Source organism: Porites lutea, chromosome 9, assembly GCF_958299795.1.
Source record: "Porites lutea chromosome 9, jaPorLute2.1, whole genome shotgun sequence".
Classification (NCBI taxonomy): domain Eukaryota; kingdom Metazoa; phylum Cnidaria; class Anthozoa; order Scleractinia; family Poritidae; genus Porites; species Porites lutea.
In genome coordinates this window covers 24,318,695-24,325,497 of record NC_133209.1, presented here as the reverse complement: position 1 = coordinate 24,325,497, position 6,803 = coordinate 24,318,695, and positions in this window count along the sequence as shown.

Genomic DNA, 6,803 nt, shown 5'->3' with positions numbered 1-6,803 from the left:
TTCCGGAACCCAATAAATTTTTGCTTGTGAAATCCAGAACCTGAGAAAATTTTGCTTGTGGAATCCAGAACCTGAGAAATTTTGCTTGTGGAAGCCGGAACCCAAGAAATTTTTGCTTGTGGAATCCAGAATCTGGGAATATTTTGCTTGTGGAATCCAGAACCTGAGAAATTTTGCTTGTGGAATCCGGAACCCAAGATATTTTTGCTTGTGGAATCCAGAATCTGGGAAAGTTTTCTCGTGGAATCCGAAATCCTGAGCTTTGGAATCCGGAATACAGCTTAAGGAATCCGCAAACCCTCTAAAGATTGGCATCCAGATTCCAAGTCCCACTGACAAAGACTGGAATCCAGTACCTGGGAATCCGGAATCCACTGCGTGGAATCCAGAATCCAAGACTGTCTTGGATTCCCTTACATGGGGCAAATATAATCGTGCGCAGGATCTAAAATGTATGGTCAATTTTATGGCAACCTAATATGGCTGACAGCGTTGTTTTCTTCTTATAGGCGATCAAGTGAAAATATTGCAAACAATCACTTGCCTCCATTACCAGGTGACACGGAGGATCGATTTGATCTGGAATCAGAGGAGAGACAACAGGTGCCTTAACCAGAAATTTACGGTGGCTCGTCGGGGGATGAGGGCGGCATAGAACTAAAAGAATATGGTAATGAGCAGGCTGTGGCCTTGGAACTGACGCCTATTGCTCACTCTACAGAAAAGGCCGGAAATTCAAAGCAGGAAAATACACTCGTCTGAGACTTGCGTTAGAGACATTTTTAAAGGTCTTTAAAGAATAGTCCCTACCTGTCTGTGGATAAAATGCTGTAGTGTTAGTGACCATTCAAATGAAATTTTTTCTCTAGCATGTTTACATGACTGTATTGTTCATGTTTCTGTTTAGCTCGAAATCTTAGTTCACTGACTAGTCCGTCGAAAAATCCAATAGTTTGACCATTTAAACTATTCACGTGAAACTGGCTATTTAGCATGTAGTTCTAACTGTTGGTCTCTGGACAAAATCAGATGATGTGACCATCAAAATCGAACCTTTCTAGTAGTACGTTCACATGTATAGTTTATGTTTGACGTGGTTTTATTGAGTCTTTCGACGAAATTCTATATGTGACTATCCAAATTAATCCTCTTCATGAGTACCACGTTCATATGATGCTATTTGTATAGGAAATAGCATTATTTGTAGTGATATTTGGCATAAATACCACGAGTGATATTTCGAAATTGTTATACGTAATTTCACTAGCCGTTAGGCGAATGAAATTTGAGACAATTTTGAAATATCACGAGTGGTATTTATGCCAAATATCACGTACAAATCATGCTATTATTTGCTTATATATACTACTGCCCACAAAAGGTGTGTAATTTTAACTTGTAGGTATTTCAAATTAAGCTAAAATGCCACTGCTCTAAGCCAATCAAATTGCAGAAATTTCTCTTGTAGTAGTATAAATGATAAATGGTGTAATTTTTAAATGAAACCTCTTCAGCAATAACTCGTTCAGAAAAAATACTCATATGAATGACAAATTAAATTAATTTGTGTGTGTAAGAGATTCAGTCTAGACGGAGAAAATAGGGAACACAAAATAAGATTGATGAATTAAGAAATAAAACGTAAGTTAAAACCTGTTTACAAGAAAGCTGCATATAATTTAAAATTACTACAATAAAAAAAGGATATAGATATAGATGTAAAATGATTAAAAATCGCAAAGACAGCAGTTGTGGCGTGCATTTTTTAAGAGCCTACAATCGCATTTACGTGTCCCAAAAAACAAAAGCCATTATCGGGAGTACCCCCCACCCTGTCCTCAGGGCTTCCCACTAAGACTTGACAAAGCTAGCCTGTATCGGAATCGTGGCTGAGCCTTTCAGTAGCTTTCAGTTCCTTGTGACCAGAGTCAAAATCTATAAATGACAATCTTAGTGACTGAGTTGGACTCTGATTGTGGTTCAGATCTTCTAAATAGTCCATAACGTCGTCCTTGCAGTCTTGAATATCTTCAAGGGCTCCAGTGAAACACCAATGTTTACACTGTTTATCAACTTATGAAAAGACCGGCCGAAGTACCGTAGTTTCTCGAATAATGGCCGTCCCTCGATTAATCACCCCCCTTGGACCGAAATATTTAAAGTAATCGCCTCTCCCGAAAAATCGTCCCTCCCCCGCTCCCCTCGCTATCTTCGGCTTCCTTTTATCCCCTCCCTGTCAAGTGTAAAGTACAATGTGACAGAAACAAGAATAGCGACGACCCATGACAAACAGAAAAGACTGGGTCTGGATTGGCGGGGGGTGGGGGTGGGGGGGTACAAATGTCTGTTGCCAGTTAAAATTTTGGCCATTTGTCAGTTTTCAGTTAAATTTTAGGATTTTTGTCAGTTGTCAGTTAAATGATTATTAATAATTAACTATGAACTAATTTGTACATTTTTTATGCAAAATTAAGGTAAATATAATGTGAACTAGACGTTTAATTCGAAAACTGATGAAAAAGTGCTTTAATTTTTATCAGGTCTGCTATTGTAAGCATTTCAAGTGGCCCTCCATTTCTCAAGTCTTGTGTTACTCTCCTCCACTGGAGCGTTTTTGCTGGCCAGAGTCCATTATTTATACGTTCAGAATATTGTATACCTGCCAACTCTCATCCATTATGCGTGAGAATGTCCTTTTTTTTTGTGTTCTAACGAAATCAAAGCACGCAAAAACTGTCTTCTTTTAAGTAGCTCGGAAGTGCTCAAAGGTCTGCGGATATTTTCGCCAACGTTCGGAAGTCTTCGAAAAGTCGCTGGGACGTTTCCGGAAATCCCGGTCATGATGTCCAAGGTGAAAATCTCACGCATTTGACTTAGAAAAAGTTGGCAGATATAAGAGAGTTTTGGATCCGAGTTTATCGCGAACCTCTAACCGCGGTTTGCGGTTACCCGTTTGCGGTTCGACGTTCAAACGTATTTCGATTTAGAGTGGCGGTGGATTAAAGAAGTGGATTCTGGCTCATTTTTCCATTAAGAAATAGAAGAAATATCAATCAGTGGAAATAAAAGAAATTTACGGTAACACTGGGTTATCTAGCAGCAAAGAGCTGTAAATTCTTTCATTAGTTCTTCTTGCAAATTTACGGCCGCCACTTTGAATCAGCAGCCATGAATGGCAATTTGTTTTCAAGATCGAATAGAATTTACCAGATTTAGCATTTCGCCCGAATTTTTGCCTCTGTTAATGGAAAAAGACTTGCTCCACAAGATTTTTGTATCATTACGTGGGATAAAACAAGAATGATACGCTAAAAGCTTTCAGGTAAATGACATACGTGTAAACCAACCCCACGTTGAAAACGCACGTCGTAAACCTCAAACGTGGCGCGAAAGACTTGTCACGTGACCTCCAGCGGTAAGAGGTTCGCGGTAAACTCGGATCTAAAACTCTCTATAATATCGGGACATACATCGTAAGAAAGATCAAGAAAGACCGTATCTGAATCTTCTTAGTAAAGACTTTCAACTGCTTTTGTAACACCCTCATTAAAAGCCATCGTATGCTGGTTCGTTCTCAGGAGCAAAAATTTGAGATCATAGGTCAATAACGAAGTATGACACTTAAGGATCTTGCTGCTAAGATTACCAATAAAAACGCACATTTGATCCGCATTGTCTGACACCTGAGGAAAAAAAAAAGAGTGGAAGACTGCTATTTAAGGCCTCACAAACAGGTTTTGTAGAAGACAAGAGACAATCAGGTCCTTTGTCAGTTGTCAGTAAAACCCAAGGCAAATGTCAGTTGTCAGTTAAATTTTAGGCCATTTGTCAGCTGTCAGTTAAAATTTTGGCCATTTGTCTCTAATCAGTTAACCCCATCCAGACCCTCAGAAAACGATAACAGTTAAAAAGCCAAGAAGAGAATCAGGGACGTTAGATAGAGAAACAACCTGATATCAAGCTCTATTTTTCTCATTTGCTTGGCAATCGAGATTCCGGCCACTTAAGGGAACGGTAATAGTGAATATGTGAGAACTGCTTCCGCGGCAGCACTATAGCTCAGTCGATGGAGCACTCGACTTCATCCGCAGAGCGGGGGGTTGCGGGTTCGATTACTTGGACCGAACCGATACTCTTAGTGAGAAATGAGAAATGGCTCGAGGTAACGCCTTTGCCTTACAATGGCCAGACTTTCACGTGGCTCGGATGACCACCTAAATTGGTGGTCCCACCTCCAGTAATTTAGTTAAATTTCTTGCTCATTACATTGACACTCAAGTTATTTTTTCGGGTTTTTCAGCCAGTCGCGCATGTCTGGAGCTCCTCGCTCGCCGCGCGCTTGCCTTCGCGCGACTGAAAAACTCGAAGAAATAACGCCGTTATGCGGGCTAGATCTTAAGTAACCAGAGAACTAGGAAAACAAGGAAGACAAGAGAACCAAGGGCCGGATTCAAGACGCGATCCTAAGTTTCGTTATCTTCGAAGTTGTAGTTTACATGTGCATGAACCCTCACCAAAAGAGAAAAAAAAAGAATGACTAACGTGTTATGTTAACCTTTCCCGCGGCCAATCTAGAGTCAAAGTTTTGAGTTACTCAGTGTATGATTATGTTCAGTGAACCAACTGTAGTGTGGAGAAAGTTCCCACAGTGAGACTAAGAGAATGAAGATGATTGAGTTTCTCGTTCTTATGGCACTCTTTGTTATGCTGTAAAAATTGGCTCGACCTTTCGTGACTGTGGATCATGAAATCCTAAAGTGTGACCATTCAAGTGAAAGCTACCGTGACTGTCGAACAATGAGCAGGGAAGGAAAAAGTGAGAAAACAGTTCTGAGCCAGTGTTACTTCTCTGTGGTTTATTAGTATCTTTTGTCTAAATTTCTTGTTAATTATTTCATACTTTAACTAAAAACGTAATTTTAATAACAACCTCACTGAAATTCTCACCTGCAGTTGGTGTGCTACCACATTTTGACGTCACCTGTGATATAATAGAGACTAGAATTACGTTTAAGTGACGGCTAATAGTCCATGGGCCAGCCCTGCTTTTGGTACCAATTCAAGCTGCAAAGAATGCGAATTGATAGGACATTAGGTGAAAATTTAAAATTTGTGTGATACCCCTTCTGTGGGAGTAGCTTTAAAAGTATTTTTTAATGTAAAAGAGAAAGAAATGACCATTCAGAATATCAACAAGGCCAACTAGTATGCGCTAAAAATATCTTTTATAGTTTAATTCATGATGGGAGAAATGAGAAAATTTTATGCCAAAATATAATTATTGTGCCGAGAGAGGAAAATTCAAAAGTAGCGTTCGAATCGCATTATGCGAAAAATGCTTATCGTACGACAGAAAAAAACAAAAAACAAAAAGCAAACAGACAAACAAACAAATAAACAAACAAAACAAACAAAGGCCCAAGAAAAAAGATCTCCAATTTTCAGAAAGCTGCGGGTAGCATCCGCTTTCTCATTCGAAACAAAGAAAGGAAAATGGCTTGGTCATGCATACCGCGCCCTTCAGAGCTGAATGACAGTGCCATACATGCCCCTAAAGAGCTAAGTGGGTTTGTGTATACATTGCTGACTGGCAGGTGTATAGATTCGTCGGAGAGAGAATGTTGTCAGAGAGTCGAACAGTTGATAAAGTCGTTTTCGCAAGACCTCTAGAGTATTTGGAGTAACCAGAGGAAGGATTTATTAACAACAATCCAACAAGTAAACAGTTCTTCCCTAGTGCGCTGTTAAAACTCTCACAAATGACGTGGAGCTAGTGTCTATACAAAATCGTTATGGTTATGGCATTTCTTTTTTCAAGCTTGCTATAGTGCGTGTAAGAGAATCAATCAGATGGGCATTAATTGGGAACTACGTTTATCTGCAATTAAATTGTGACAGCCTTGGTGCTTAGCCTACGATAACGTAAATTATGCCTGCTATTTACCACATCAGGGAGACCCATCCGGAGGCCTATGAGTATATATGAGTATCAACCAGAAGGGTTGCCACACAAAAGATACAGGGAGACTTGTTGAAGGCCAATGCTTTCGGGAAAAAGGCGTACGGAGAATTTCGTGGGCAGCACTTGGAGGCAAATCCGCCGAATGTCGGATTTAACGACTTTGAAGAAATCAGAGTTGAAGAGAGTCTCTGAACATTTGAGTTGAAGGGAAAATCAAGAGCAAAAGAGAAATAAAGATTATTCTAAAAGCTGAAAGAGCCCATTTTTGTAAAATGGTTATATAGCAAAAAACAGACAGCTTCATATGAGATAGGCCCTCTGTCGTCCGCTGGGACCACTTCATTATGGGCGCTATCCACAGCAGATAGCTACAACCCCGGACAAAACCTGTCGAGACAAATCGCGAAAATGCCTATTTTGCTATCTTCGTGGCGAAAACTGAAACCTCCGCCAAATGAATGCCCGATTTCCACCCTCCCCTTATCCAAAGTTGTTTAGGATAGCATGGCAATTATACACTTTGGTTTTTAGACCAAGACAACTTTGGGTAGGGGGTGGGGACGGGGCTTACTTTTTCTGTTTAGAGGAGACAGGAGTAGGGCGCAAAAGTTAGAAAATAGATGGAATTGCGTCAACTGTTTTGGGCGGGGTTGTAGGTCACAGCGGTAAACTAGCGAGGCAGCACTAGCAAATGAGCTGCAAAAGAACGCACCTGCTGCGGGAGAAATTTTCCAGCCATCTGCACGCGTCATTGACGGCATGGTTCTAGTGCTAAGGTTGAAAAGTGACCGTAAGAAGTTTTCAGATATTGGTGAATGTTTGTCTACAAGAGATTTGATGT